Source organism: Macaca thibetana, chromosome 14 (assembly GCF_024542745.1).
Source record: "Macaca thibetana thibetana isolate TM-01 chromosome 14, ASM2454274v1, whole genome shotgun sequence".
In the NCBI taxonomy this organism is placed as follows: domain Eukaryota; kingdom Metazoa; phylum Chordata; class Mammalia; order Primates; family Cercopithecidae; genus Macaca; species Macaca thibetana.
In genome coordinates, this window is record NC_065591.1 from 69,044,853 (window position 1) to 69,060,907 (window position 16,055).

Genomic DNA, 16,055 nt, shown 5'->3' on the forward strand with positions numbered 1-16,055 from the left:
AAAATGAAAAACCCTTCATTGACATCTCAGATAAAAGCTGATGTTTTTAGCTTGCTTTTAGAGGCCCTCTGTTATTTGACCAAATGCACCCAGCCTCATTTCTCACCACTACCACTCCCTCTAATTTCCCTTACACTCTATCTACATCCAACTTCTCCAACTTCTTCAAGTATCCCATAGCTTTTACACTTCTATGCTTTTGTGCATGCTGATCCTTCTGCCTAGAATACCAATTTCCCTATGCTTCAACTGTGAATTCACTCATCCTTCAAGGCTTAATTCAATTGTTATTTCTTCCATGAACCCATTTGGAAATGTGTCATCACTTCAAGAAGTTAGGTGCCCCCTCCTCCATGTTCCCAAAGCAATGGCTAACTTTCTAGGTTATCCCTTTTATTATTGCTATTGTAATTGTTTACAGGTATGTCTTCCCTAGGAGCTAGAATGTTCCTCAAATATTGGGCCCAATTTTGTCATCTTTGCAATCCAACAATACTTTAGATAGTATCTAGCTCACAGTGAACTCAAATATTTTAATTAATCACACTTTGCATAAAGATATATACCTTGCCTTTAGGAAGTTTAGTACAGATAAAATTCAAGGTGCTTTACTTTCTGACATTGACCTGCCTTATCAACTAAGCCACTACACCTAGACACAGCCTAATTCAAACTAATTCAAACCTCAGAAATCTGTTCCACTGTACTTGCCAAGTATTCTTACTTATTTACTTATACACACACACAGACACACACACAAACACACACCCCAATGTGCTTCCTGTCAATGATTTCTCCTTTCTCTGACTGATAAAAATCTTACTCATCCATCAAGGCCAAACCCTAACCCCACTTCTTTGCATAATTCATTCTGACCCACCTTTGGCAAACCAACTGCTCCTTCTATTTTTGAACAAAAGAAATCAATCAAGCAAGGACAATCTTGTTAATGCAGATTAACTCTGTGATGTGCTTTTTATCCATTTCTTCCAGTTTGTCTTCCCAGATTTACCTTTGTTTTCCCTCCCAACTATAACTCAAGTCCCTAAGCACCCACAAGAGAACTTTTACTGTCTCAGTTCTCAAGTGTACCTTCCCACTCCAGGCTGCCAGTTCCAAAATTACACTCCCTGCAGTCATCTGATACCCGAGTAAAGCCCTTCCTTGACTCCCAGGTCCTTCAATCAACAGTTTCATTGAATGTAACTCCATTTCAGGCCCACAGCCCACGATTATGCCAAGAAAGTTTTCACCAACCTTCCTGATACAGACTTTTCTCCATTTCTCAGTGCTTTTACTGTGTTTGGAGAATTCTGTGGTAGATATTCACTTTCAAAGAGATTCCATTATTCCTTAAAACCTAAAATATGCATTGGAATCTAATATTTGAATTCTTTTACTGCATTCCAGCCTAGAAGTCATCCAGCCTATGCTTGAAAAGTTGCAATGACAGGAAATCTAAAATCTCCAAAGACTATCTATTCTATCTTCAGTCATCTCATTTAATGAGTTATCACTTATAATAAGCTCTGTCTTACACTGCATTGCAATAATTTGTTTACATATTTGCTTTCCCTTTCACCCCTCCCCTGCTAGACTTAGACTATAAACACCTCAAGAACAAAGTTCATGTCCTATGTATTTCTCCATCTGCAACACCAGGCCTGGCACAGAATAGGTAATCAATAAAGATTTATTGAATAAACAAATGAATGAATAAACAAAGAAAAAAGTTCCATCTGTTAGTACTAAATCCTGTATCTTAGAGCTATTCAGAAAAGACCACTATCTCTTCCCCAGACAGAACTTTAAATACCTGAAATACTCTTTTGAGACCCCCCAAATCTATTTTCTCAATGTCAAACATTTCCAGGACCTTCAACTACACTCACAGAACACAATTTTGTGCTTTCTTAATCACTTCCTTCTGAACTTACCTAAGGTTTCCATACTACTTTCCAGGTTCCTTGCAGCCCTTTCCTATAGGTTCTCCACAAGTCTTTCCTCTTTTTACCCTTATTGATCCCCTCAATGGTCATTCTGTATATCTACACTCACCATAATAATTAGCACATTTTAAAACCTATACCATTTTAAACTATGGGAAAACAGGTCCAAAACAAGAAACATGCTCAACTTTTGAATAAGGTGAGCAAACACACCTTAATCTTCTAATAGTCTCTGTAGACCAAAAGTTTGGAAGGATGAAAAACCAATGCCTCAGACATGCTGCAATATAAAGCTAGGGATGAGGCCAACATTATGACAGCTCAGATAGCACCATTCTATCCATCGTGGACAACAAATGAATACAACAGAGAGAAAGACACAGTGATCACATTTTACCAATGCCCCAGAGGCTCAGGGAACCTAATAATTTATGAGCAACTAATTATATTGAAGCATTAATTATGAATCAACTGAATGACTCTATAATAAATGCAGGATCACTGTGAGGTTTCAAAAGGTAGGGCAATTTTTTAAAAGATTACTGGAATTAAAGTCACGAGACCCAGGTTTAAGTCCTGGCTCTGCAATTTATAAGCCATGGCCCCTGTAGAAGTCCCATCACCTATGACCTGTAATTTGATGTTTCTCACTATGCAGTCTCTAGACTTAATACTGGTCAAGAGGCAACCAAAGAGGGGAAGTGATTTGTGCCCCTTCTGAAGCACGCTATATAAGGCATAAAGATATAGTGCTACAGTATAAAGATGGGAAAGAAAACAATTTTCAAGTAGCCACTATGTGTAAGGTACTTTACATACTGAATCAAAGCAGACAGGGATTCAGAGAACGAATGTGCTCACCAACAACTACCTCTTTCCACTCTTATTACCCTGGATTCCACAGTCACTGGTATAAAACAAAACCAAGTTAATCAAATATTTTAAGATGCACATAATATCAAAGCCAAAGGCTTCCTTGGAAGTCATCCAACCTGACTGCCTAACGTTACAGGTAGGAATACTGAAGTCCAGAGTGCAAGAGGAAATTACCTAAGATCACACAGCAATTTATAGGTAAAGTAGGCACAGAATCCTCTTTAAACTGACAGAAATTTTACTTATCCTTCCCAGCAAAACTCAAACCTTATCTTTTTTTAATATTTAGTTTTTGTGGGTACATAGTAGATGTATATATTTATGGAGTACATGAGATATTCTGTACACAGGCATGCAACGTGAAATAATCATATCATGGAGGATGGGGTATCTATCCCCTCAAGCATTTATCCTTTGTGTTACAAACAATCCAATTATACTCTTTTAGTTATTTTTAAATGTGCAATGAAGTTATTATTGATTATAGTCACCCTGCTGTGCTATCAAAAAATAGGTCTTATTCTTTCTATTTTTTTGTGCCCATTAACCATCCTTGCTTTCCACTAGCCCTCCACTACCCTTTCCAGCCACTGGTAACCATCCTTCTATTATCTATGTCCATTAGTTCAATTGTTTTGATTTTTAGATCCCACAAATAAGTGAGAACATGTGATGTTTCTCTTTCTGTGCCTGGCTTATTTCACTTAAGATAATGACCTTCAGTTCCATCCACGTTGTTGCAAATGACAGGACCTCATTCTTTTTGGTGGCTGAATAGTACTCCATTGTACATGTTCCATCCATGTTGTTGCAAATGACAGGATCTCATTCTTTTTTGTGGCTGAATAGTACTCCATTGTGCATATGTACCACATTTTCTTTATTCTTTCAACTGTAAATAGACACTGTGATTGCTTCCAAATCTTAGCTATCGGGAACAGTGCTGCAACAAACAGGAGTGCAGGTATTTCTTCAATATACTAATTTCCTTTCCTCTGGGTAGATACCCAGCCATGGGATTGCTGGATCATAAGGTAGGTCTATTTTTATGTGTGTGTGTTTTTTTTTAAATCAGACCTCATCTTTAAACTCTCTGCCAAAGGATTTTCCAACTATACTGTTCCTGAGGTAATTCTAGCCCCTTTGTGTTCTGCTACTTCTAATTTATGATTAGTTTAGTCAAATCTAGCCAATGGCAAATATAAAAATATTATTAGCACATTTGGGCTAGACTTGACTTTTACTAAAAGTCTACCGTAAGCACCAGAAATGATAAATGAATTCTTATTCCTCCAATCAAAAAAAACCCAGAATATGTAAGTAAACACATATGAAAGTTATATACACCTTTTGCTGCAGTTGCAGGTTCTTCATTCAAATGCAGTTCAAGTGCAGTTCACCTTACATATAAAAAAAACATACATATAAAAATATGTAAGGTGCTATGTATGCTAGAAACCAAGAATAAATAGGTGAAAGAAGGCACATAGGTAGATAGGTAATGAATAAAATATGACCTGACCCTAGAGGCTATCACCATCTAGTTAGCAGAAGGTGGAACCTAGAAAACCACGATACCAGGTCAATTGTGAATAGTGCTGTAGAACAGTACAAACAGTAAAATGTTCAAACACACATGAAAGAAAGGTTAAATTGAATTTGAGTGATCAGTGAAGTTTAAGAAAAGAGGTGGTATTCAGAGTAGCAGCTTAAAGAACAAATAGGTCAGACTAGTGGTTTTTAACTCTAGGCTATTAGAATCCCCTGTGAGCTTTTTTCTTAAAGTTCACTGGTGCTGAAGTTTAACACCAGTGCTGAAGTACTCGGGGAGAAGTATATTAATATTTGCAATTTATTTTCAAATGCATTTTTAAGAAATAAGATTAATGAACAGGGATATAACAACATACATGTCAATATATAATGCATATGATAAAGTTAGTATATGAAAATGTTAATGGTAGGAGAATCTAGGTGGTGGGTACACAGGTACTCACTATAAGATTCTTTCAATGTTTGAAATTTTTCCTAATAAAATGTTGAGGAGGAAAACATTAATGCTTGAACTCTACCCCTAGAGTCACTGATTTAATTGGTCTGGGGTAGGTCCAGGCATTAGTATATAGTGCTTGGCCCAAAGAAAAGAGACAATAAATGAGTGATTTTCATGGAGAAAGATGATGGCAAATGCATCTAGACCACAGAATAACATAAATGTGAGAGTACAGTGTGGCAGAACGCAACATAAAAGAATAAAATGGGAGACTGAAAAAGTGGAACAGTGCAGATCACAGCAGGTCTTTTATGCACCACATAGAGCACTAGTCAGAAAAATGGTCCATTCTAAACAGCTCTAGAATTGTGCAATAAATGCCCCATGTTAAAAATAAAAGATGGGGCTTTTAATTAAAAAACAAGGCTGTGGAGAGATGACAATGAGAAAAGAGGTATTGCGTGGAGGAGGAGACCATCTGCTACCCATCTGCACTGAGGACTCAGTGATGCCTTGAGTTCACACAATGGGACTAAGCACAAGAGAAGATAAATGAATTCTGGTGCTTAGTCCAAGTCACACAATAAGACCTGGAGTTTAAGAGAGTCTTCTACACTGCCTAATAGAGTTGCTAAAATTCTAGAAACAGTTTCCTCAGAAAACCTTCAGGATTAACCATTTTTACAACTAGGATTTTAGCATTATTTGGGGCTGTTTTAATAATCACTAACATTAGATCACACTTTGGAGTTTACAGAAAACTTAGAAGTCTATCTGGTATCATTTTTCTCATTCATCAGTGCAAATATTTATTCATCATCTACTGTTTGACAAGCTATGCATGCAGAACAGTAAACAAGTCAGAAGAAGCAGCAAAGTTTCAAAGATGCTGCCAGTCACCCAGGGCCATACAGCTAGTGGGCAGCAGAGGCAGGAACCTGAAGTTAGGCCTGTGTGATGATAGAACCACTACACCACACTACACTGTTGACTCTAGAGGCAAAGGAAAGGACTAGATAACCTCTAATATTAACTCGAGAAGAAATAAAACTTGTTCCATATACTAATCACACTTCTTAGTCCAAACAGCCCACAGCAGCTGCAACTGGCATGATCAACACTCCATCCAGAACTGGGGAGTACTGTATGCCCTTGAGGCCTGGTTATGAGAATCTGATCTTTAATTATACTGTGCCAGGAGGTTTTCTTTGGCAGGGGACTGGAATGCTGCAGTCTTGAATTTGCTGAGGGATGTCCTTCTAACATGTCAAAGATACTCCCACTATGCAGCCCGGCCACTTGCTCTGGTTTAGCAACAACTGCTAGAGCAGCAGGGAGGAAAACTGTTGGCTGTTTCTGGGCGGTTAGGAAAGCTACTTTACTTTCTGATCCTCAGTTTCCTTTTATGTAAAACACAAACAAGACTACCTACTTTATAGAGTTATCATGAGAATTAACAAGCATATATAAAAGCACCTAGCATGCTGCCTGGCACAAAATAAATGTTCAATAAATATCTGTTCCCTTCCCCCACTTATATTTCTAGTTTCATCTCTACTATTTCCTAAACATGTCATTCTAGCTTACTATGCTTTCATGTTCCTGCCTTTGCCTATGCTGTTTTCTCTGCCTAAAATGTCCCAACTTGTCTGCCAAACAAACTCCTACTCATTCTTCAAGACCCAACCTGACTCACTTCCCCTATGCAACCTTCACAGAAGCCCCTCCTCACCTCTATCTTTCCCCCAAATTTAACAGATCCCACTACTTCTGCTCCCGAAATGTAATAGCATTTTATATGTACTTCTATGCAACAATTTCCAAATTTCATCATATCAACCATAATCCATGCTTCTTGTCCTCACCAGGCCATGAATAACTCAAGGGAAAAAATTGAAGTTTGTTTAATCTCTACATCCCCAGGCTGAGCTGTTACACACCTGGTAATCAGCCAAGGTTCACTGACTAAGGCAGCCCGGATTAGCAGAAAAAACACAGGAGCTAAAAGGATCCTGAAGAACCAGCCAGTTTTATTTTTATAAAATAAAAACCTTTATTTTATGGGAACCTGGAACCTATAGGGATATGCAATTTACCTAAGATCACTAAATGAGTGATAAAAACATTACTAGCTTCTGATTATTCTCTTGAAAACTCTCTTTCTACACTAATTACATAATTTGAGACAGAATGAACAAGTGACTGTATCTGGGAGGCTTCCTACAATTAGAGAAGAATGAGAGGCAGCAAAGTGAAGTGGAAAGGCCAGAGAAATTTAGAGTGAGAGACTGAAGTTCTTTTAGGCTGGCTCTATACCTCTAATCCTCCCCACCCCCATCCACACCTACGCAACTTCCTCACTCCTACCACCTTGCAGACAGTCACTAGAGTTACTTCCAGAAACCAGTACTTACAGGTCTTATAATCCTCTGCCTACCATCTTGGGAAATTCCTAATCTGCAACCCCAGTTGAGTTATTCCCAATAATTAAGGCAAAAATTCAAATTTAACCTTCAAACCTCCAAACCTCCCATTGGATGACCTGCAATGATAAAGTTGAGGCCCTTATAATCTGAGAGCTGGAAGGAATCATAAAGGGGCCACTCCGTTCAACCTCCCAGGAAACAATGGAATCTATTGTACTGTCTCCTAGTTGGTTGACCTTCCAGCCAATCTCTGCCTGAACATGTTCTGATTTCCCACATTGCCATATGTTGCCTCAATGGAATAGTTTATCTCAAAGTGTCAAAAACCATAGCATGAAAATGGGATTGTCTCCCTCCTCTAAAAGGTAATTAGGACTAAATCAATCAATCAGTCCTACAGTTTTCATTTACTTCAGTCATCCATGATCACTCAAACTCTCATCTCCAACCTTTTCTGTGAACTTCTCTAACCTGACCAAATTCCCTCCCCCTGTCCTGACTCTGAAACCTTTCCACTATTCCCTCTGGAACTTCTCATTTGCCACTGGCTAACACTCCTCTGCTCCTTTACCTTAAAAGAAATCTGGCTATGCCCTGAAGAAGAGCCTTCTTTAGAAACCCTCTCAACTGGAGGCTGTTTTCCCTCTTACACCCTACTTATCAGTGTTGTCCTTAATTTTCAGTGCCATTTCCAAACTATGTCTTTCTCTCCCTCTTGTAAAAACCTATATTTTCCTTTGAGTAGCTTCCACTGGCTGCTATCACACGTCTTTGCAGCCTACTAATCACTTTCTGGTAACTCCTACTGAAAGGCTTTAGTTCCTGCTTCAGTCTTCTTCTGAACCCCTCTAGTCATCATTCTAGGTGACGTCAACAGCCACAATGATGATCATGTCAACACCCTAGTCACTCCATTTTCTGACCTACAGTCCAAGTTAGCCAATACTCTCATGATTACACCTGAGATCTTATCACCAAAATGTGTAACAATTCCAATATCTAGAATGAATCATATACACTTCAGATACAACCTCCTATCCATGCACTTACTCAAGAATTTCCACAATTCCTAGACTTCAATTTGAGCTCCAATAAACTATCCAGCAGTCCCCTGCCTTTTTCTCTCTCTTTATCTAATCATGGTCCATCAAAATTACTCAAACATCAAAAACTATCAACACCTTGCCCTTCTCTCCTTTTCCAAAATTTAACTGGCAAAATCGCAGCTTTGGGATAGTTGAACTCAACTTTCTCCCAACTGTCATTATACTGAAGCAGCCAAATGTCCTAGAGAACATTACAAAATCCAGTTAACCGCTTTCACTTGAAAGTTATGATTACCTTCTGCTTTGGTTTGAATGTGTCCCCCAAAGTTCAAGTATTGGAAATTTAACCCTCACTGCAACTGTTGAGAGGTGAGATCTTTAAAAGGTGATTGGATCATGAGGGCTCTGGCCTCATGAATGGATTAATGTTACTATCATAGGCGTAAATTAGTTATCAAGAGAGTGGGTTCCTGATCAAAAGGATGAGTTCACCCCCCCTTCCCTTGTTACTCTTGCTCTCTTGCCCTTCCACCTTCTACCATGGAATGACATGGCAAGAAGGCCCTCACCAGATGCAGGTACCTTGGACTTCCCAGCTCTAGAACTTTAAGAAATATGTTTCCTTTCTTTAGAAATTGCCTAGTCTGTGGTATTCTATCATAGCAACACAAAATAGGCTAAGACACTTCCCTACATATGATTACCCTACCTCAAATGGGAATTCAATAGGATTTTCCAATAGCCCTTCCCTTTAGCTAATGAGCTTACTTTCTTTTTCCTTTTTTTCTTTTTTTCTTTTTTGTTTTTTTTTTTTGAGATGGAGTCTCACTCTGTCGCTCAGGCTGGAGTGCAGTGGTACGATATCAGCTCACTGCACCCTCTGCCTCGGGGGTTCAAGTGATTCTCCTGCTTCAGCCTCCCGAGTAGTTGGGACTACAGGCGCCCACCACCACACCAGGCTAACTTTTTATTTTTAGTAGGGACCGGGTTTCACTATGTTGGCCAGGCTGGTCTTGAACTCCTGACCTCAGGTGATCCCCTGCCTCGGCCTCCCAAAGTGCTGAGATTACAGACGTGAGCCACTGCGCCCAGCCAATGAGCTTACTTTCAATGAGAAAATAGAAATCTTGGCAGAATAACTACATCTTCCTACCCTCAAATCTATGTGCCTCCCTGTATCTGCATCCATGTTCTCCTTCTTCCTTCCAGTTACAATGAAGGAGGTGTTCTTCCTCTCATCCAGAGCCAATTCTCTCTTATCCCTGTATTCCTTCACTCCTTCTCACCTGGTATAATCTGCTGTTTCAGCTATGTCAACCTTTCCCTCTCTGTTAGATATATTCAGTCATTCAACAAACATTTATTGAGCATCTACCAAGTACCAATACTAATCCAGTTGAATAAGAGAAAGGCCTTGCGCTCTTAGAGTTTATGGTCTAGTAAGAGATGCAGACAGAGAAATACACAAATAAATACACAATAGCAAGTCTATGTGTATGTGTGACTATTGGGGGAGGGGCATGCATGGGGTATGGTACATAAGAGAAGATAATCAAGACATGCTTCTCTGAGAAACAGTTACTTAAGACCTCAATTAAATGAGACAGCAAATCATAGTAATATCTGGAAAAGCATTTTAAGCAGAGGGAGTAATAACTACAAATGTCTTAGATGAGAATATACTGGGCACGTAGAACAGCAAAAAGATTGGCAAGACTAAAGCTGAGTAAACAAAGAGAAATGTGGTAAGGGACTGAGATCAGAGATGTAACCAGAGGTCAGACTGTGTGGAACTTTATAGGCCACAATACATTTGGCTTTTGCAGCAAATGTGGAAAGACACTGACGGGTTTTGAGCACTGATCTGATTTATGTTTTTAAATAGACCACTCAAGCAGCAGAGGAGAATAGGCTGCAGGGGAACAATGCAGAAGTGGAGATCCCATTAGGGAGTCATTACAATAATCCAGGTGAGAACTAATGGTGGCTTTGATGACTGGCAATAGGGGAAGAGAAGTAATTCAAAGGCAGATACATATTGAAGGTAGAGTCAAATGGTTTAAAGATTAGATACAGCATGTGATAAAAAAAAAAAAAAAGGAAAATTTAAGATGATATCTAAATTTCTGGACTGATCTGAGAAATACTGTGTGAATATAAACAAGTTCTGGTGTCTCCTATTCAAAGACAGACAGACAGACAGACACAGACACACACACACACACACACACACACACACACACACCCCTTTCCCTTGACACCCACATCCTCCTCCAAATACCACCTATTTCTCTGCTCCCCTTCGTAGCAAAACTTCTCAGAACAACTGTCTACTTAAACTATCTCCACTTCCTCCCCTTCTGTTTGCCAACTAACAATCTACCATTTCATCAAAAGCAGTCTTGTCAAGACTATCAGTTATCCCCATCTTGCCAAAATAAATGCTTATTTTTCTGTCCTCACATTACTCAGTATCTTGGCAGCATTAAATGTAATTGACCTCTCTTCTCTTTCAAATACTCTACTTTCTTGGCTTCTAGGGAAGTACACTCACTTGGCTTTTCTTTCATCTTTCTGTCTACTCCTATCTCTTTTGCATAATCCTCCTTCTCCAGCTATCATCCACACATCCAAGGCTTGGGACCTTCGTTGCTCAGAACCTTCCTTACTGATACACTACACTTTCCCCAAGATTATTTCCTCCATTCTCATGGCTTTACATATTAATAGGTTGATGATGCCCAAGTTTTGATCTCTAGACCAAACAGCTCTCTTTCAGCCTAAAAACCATCTACTAGACAGCTCCACCTGCGTTTCTCATCAGTACCTCAAATCTAACAAGACCAAATGGAACTCTTGGTTTTCACAGCATCATCATGAGTTGTAATTATATTCGTTTACTTATTATACATCTCCCTCAATAAACGATAAGCTTTGTAAAGAAGCAACGGTATGCTTTTGTAAGTCTACTGTGCTTACCAATGTATACTCAGCAACTAAACAGGACTTGGCAAGAGTAAGCACTCAGGGCCAGGTACAGTGGCTCATGCCTGTAATCCCAGCACTTTGGGGAGGCTGAGGTGGGTAGATCACCAGAGCTCAGGAGTTTGAGATCTGCCTGGGCAATGTGGTGAAACCCTGTCTCTACAAAAAATACAAAAGCTAGCCAGGTGTGGTGGCTTGCACCTGTAGTCCCAGCTACTCAGGAGGCTGAGGTGGGAGGATTGCTTGAGCCAAAAGGTCAAGTCTGCAGTGAAGCTGAGATTGCTCCACTACACTCCAGGCTGGGCAACAGAGAGAGACATTATCTCAAGGGAAAAAAAAGAGTAGACACCCAGTATCGACACCAAAATTTACTAGACCCTGTCTCTGCCCTCAAAAATCTCACAGACTAATGGGAAAGGTAGACACATTAACCACAGTAACAATACAATATGGTAACTGCCACTATTGAGTGGTGAGAGGAAAGACATAGGTGCTGCATGAATCCAGAAGAGGGGCACTTAATAGCCTAGGAGTCAGGGGACTTGTAGAATAAGTATAGCTATTAAGTGCCTACTATATAATTATTATTTTTTCTTTTTTATATGATTATTTTTAAGCTTTATAATAACCCTTCAAAGTAGGTATAAATATCTTCCATTTTTATATATGAAGCTTAAAAATATTAAAAATCAGGTAACAGTAAGTGGTAGAACCAGGATTTGAACTGAAGTCAATCTACTTTTAAGTCCTCCCTCCCCTTTTTTGTTACATCATAAAAAGTCACTAAAAGTATCTTTTATAATTGCCACCTACTATCTGTTCGACTTTAAATAAAGCACATACTTCATGGTCTCTGTCTGACCATGGAGCTCATTACCAGTCCCAAAGCCCTATCTACCCCACTCCTTTTCCTTTACTCATTGAGGATTGAGGCTCAATCCTCTCCTATTAGTCTGTGAATCTTTCGAGGGCAGAGAAAGGGTGTAGTAAATCTTGATGTCTATTCTTGCCTGTCAGTGGCAACCCTAGGCTTTCAGGCTATAGCATCTGAGCATTTTTTCACAGCTTGAAAATGCATTCGGGAACAACCACAATAACATCTATACAGCACTTTACAAAGTATTTTCACACATTCATGATTTCATCTTATCCTCACCAACCCTATGAGGTGTTAAATCCCTATTCTACAGAGGCCAGTGGAAGTAAAAATGCCTAGCCTAGCTGCATCTGGTCTCTGGACTCTACACCCCACCAGAAATTGAATTTAAGAAAATGGAACAGGGAGGAAAGGAAGGAAGAGATCAAATGACTCATAGAGGGAGCTCAGCACATAGTCACCCAAGTGGCCTCAAGCCAGAAGTTAACAGGGACGAAGTCTGTTTCCCTTGCAAGGTAGTGAGTGTTGTTTGGCCATGGCACAGTGACCTGCCACATGGGATTGTTCTTTTTTTCATGTCAGCAGTACCTAGAGTCTCCCCCCAAAAGTAGGCAGAAAAGAGGAGATAGGAAAACTCCTTGTACACTGTATGTATACACAAACTCAGGAGATAATAGGGTATAAGAGAATAGATATCACCTTCAGAGAAGACTTAAGTCCTAGCTCTGCCACTGTCTTGCTAAATCAAAAGTGCCCTCTTCTGCATTATTACAGCCCCTTCTGCTTCCTTCTACAATACTTACCACATGAGCTTCCACATTCCTTGACCTGCATTTGAGGGCAGCAACTGAGGCCAGTTTTAATTTTTGTATCCCCACCAACCTAGTACCATAATTACCATAATGAGCCTGGGAGGTTGAAGCTACAGTAGGCTATAATTGTACCATTGCACTCCAGCCTGGGCAACAGAGCAAGATCCTGTCTCAAGAAAAGAAAAAGAAAAAGACAGGCAATAATAGATACTGGCAAGGACAGGGAGAAAGAGGAACCCTCATATGCTGTTGGCGAAAATGTAAATTAGTAGAGCCACTATAGAGAAAAATATATAAATACACACACACACACACACACATTCCACATTCTGACAGTGAGTGTCAATAAAACAGCAACTTTGTCATTCTCATCTCGGCTTTCCTTCTAACTCCCCGACTTTAAGGACAGAGCTCACAAAAATTTTGTTGATTAACAAAGTGAAGAGACAACCCACAAAATGGGAGAAAATATTTGTAAGCTATCCATCTGACAAAGGATTAATAACCAGAATATATAAGATGCTCAAACAACTAAATAGCAAAAAAACCCCCAAGTAATCCAATTTAAAAACTTGCAAAGATCTGAATGGACGTTTTTCATAACAAGACATACAAATGTCCAACAGGTACATGAAAAAAATGCTCAACATCACTAACATCAGAGAAATGCAAATCAATACCATAATGTAGTATCATCTCACTCCAGTTAAAATGGCTTGTATCAAAAAGACAGGCAAAGGCTGGGCACGATAGCTCATGCCTATAATCCCAACACTTTGGGAGGCCAAGGCAGGTAGATCACTTGAGCCCAGGAGTTCACGACCACCCTGCGCAATATAGGGAGACCACACCTCTAAAAAAAAATTTTTTTTTTTTTATTAGCCAGCATGCTGGCATGTGCCTGCAGTCCCAACTACTTCAGAGGCTGAGGTAGGAGACTGCTTGAGCCTGGGAGGTTGAAGCTACAGTAGGCTATGATCATACCATTGCACTCCAGCCTGGACAACAGAGCAAGACCCTGTCTCAAGAAAAGAAAAAGAAAAAGACAGGCAATACTAGATGCTGGCAAGGATGGGGAGAAAAAGGAACCCTCATATGCTGTTGGTGAAAATGTAAATAAGTAGAGCCACTATGGAGAATAGCATGGAGGTTCCTCAGAAACTAAAAATAGAACAACCATATGATTCAGCAATTCCACTATTGAGTATATATCTAAAAGAAAGCAAATCAATATATGAAAGATATCATACTCCCATGAACACTGTAGCACTATTTATAACAGCCAAAATGAAAATGTATACATATATATATGTATATATACACACAACGGAATATTATTCGGCCATAGAAAAGAATGAAATCCTGTCATTTACCCCAACATGGTAAATGTTTATGTGGGAGGTAAAAAGATGAATCTTATGATGATACAGAGTAGACTGGTGGTTACCAAAGGCCAGAAAAGGGAGTAGGGAGGAGGAAGGGGGAAAAAAGGATATAAATGTACTTACTGAAACTGAACTGTACAGTTAAGTACAATGGAATATTATTCAGCCATAAAAAAGAATAAAATCCTGTCATTTGCAGCAACATGGATGATACTGGATGCCATTTTTTCAGATTAAAAAAAAGCCAGGTACAGGAAGACAAATATCACATGTTCTCACTCATATGTGGGAGGTAAAAAAGTAGATCTCATGATGATACAGAGTAGACTGGTGGTTACCAAAGGCCAGGAAAAGGAGTGAGGAGCATGAAGGGGGAAAAAAAGATATAAATGTACTTACTGAAACTGAACTGTACACTTTAAACATGATAAACATGGTAAATTCTTTCAAATTTTTTAACTAAAAAAAAATTTGCTGAGTAGAAATCAGTTCAAAAAGACAGTAATCAAAGGGGAAGATAATTAACCTATACAGTCCCCTTTCCCAGACTATAATCTTTCTCTTTCTATACACAGCCCTACCCCAAATAACCCTTATCTTGTCCAGGCCACCGTCTTCTTCAAAGAAGCACTGTCTTCTCCTCCAGGCCTCCTCTGCCTGTCCCTCCAACCCATCCCTGCTATCCTCCCTCTTCTTCCCTGAGCTACCTCCTTTCCTCCACAGCTATCTCACAGCTGCCAGAGTTTCTGGTCCTCCCAGTCACTCATCTCACTAAAGGGAACTTGAGCCTCTGCCCAGCACTACTTGACATTCTTGCTCTCCTCCCACTCAGGCCCCGTTTTCCCATCTTGCTTATTCCCTACTGCCTACCTGCTGCCCCACCACCACCAGAAAAGATAGGAAACAAATGCAGGAAGAGCAAGTGCTTCTTGGCAGGCCCAAAGCAAGGCACAGAGGCAGTACAGAGAGAGAATGGTACCTGGGGAAGATAAAATTTGGAGGTAAAAGCTAGAAGCAGGTGAGTTAGGTAGAAAACAATGTTTGGACCTCACAAACACAGAAAAGGTCTCTACAAACCAGTAACCTACGAATAATGAGAAAGCTTAACCAAAAATTTTTGAAAAGAGAAGAAAGCCTAATCAAGAGGGGGAGGATCCAAGAGAGGGAAGGAAAAACTGGCTACACAGGGGGAGAAATACAAAAGGGGAAGCAAGAGGGGAGGAGGAAGGGTGAAGGGGATGGCAGGAGAAAAGGTAGGCAGGGGGCAGGAAAAATGATCAGGAGGAGGAAATAGAAAAGTGAGGAGAGGAAGACATAGAGTCATGAAAAAACTAGGGGGAGGAAAGAGGTCCAAAATAATCAAAGTAGGTTATTATCGGGCCTGACATGAGCTTCTTGGTGCCAGGTAATAAAGAAGGAAGGAATTATAGTGATTAAGATATTACCACAGGCACGTCTGTCATTAACTCAGCAGAATAAGGAAGGGGCTCCAGAGAAGAGAGTCTAGTTTAAAGCAACTTTATATCTAAGGACAGAAAAATTGGCCAGTTTAGAAGCATTAACATACCTTGACCTTCTACTTCCCAACCCTACCTCCCTACACCTAACGCACCTACGCACCACACTAAAATAAGCATCAGCATTCTCAGTCTTTTTTTTGCCCCTGAAGAACCAGCAAGATGCCATTCGAAAGGCTGGCTGGAAGA

General features: G+C 39.8%; 1 protein-coding gene across 11 annotated transcripts in view; it reads right to left on the reverse strand.

The window, feature by feature from the left end:
- Positions 1-16,055, reverse strand: part of PAK1 (p21 (RAC1) activated kinase 1) — a 147,977-nt gene that overhangs the window by 68,986 nt on the left and 62,936 nt on the right. The gene's annotated exons all lie outside the window — the stretch shown is intronic.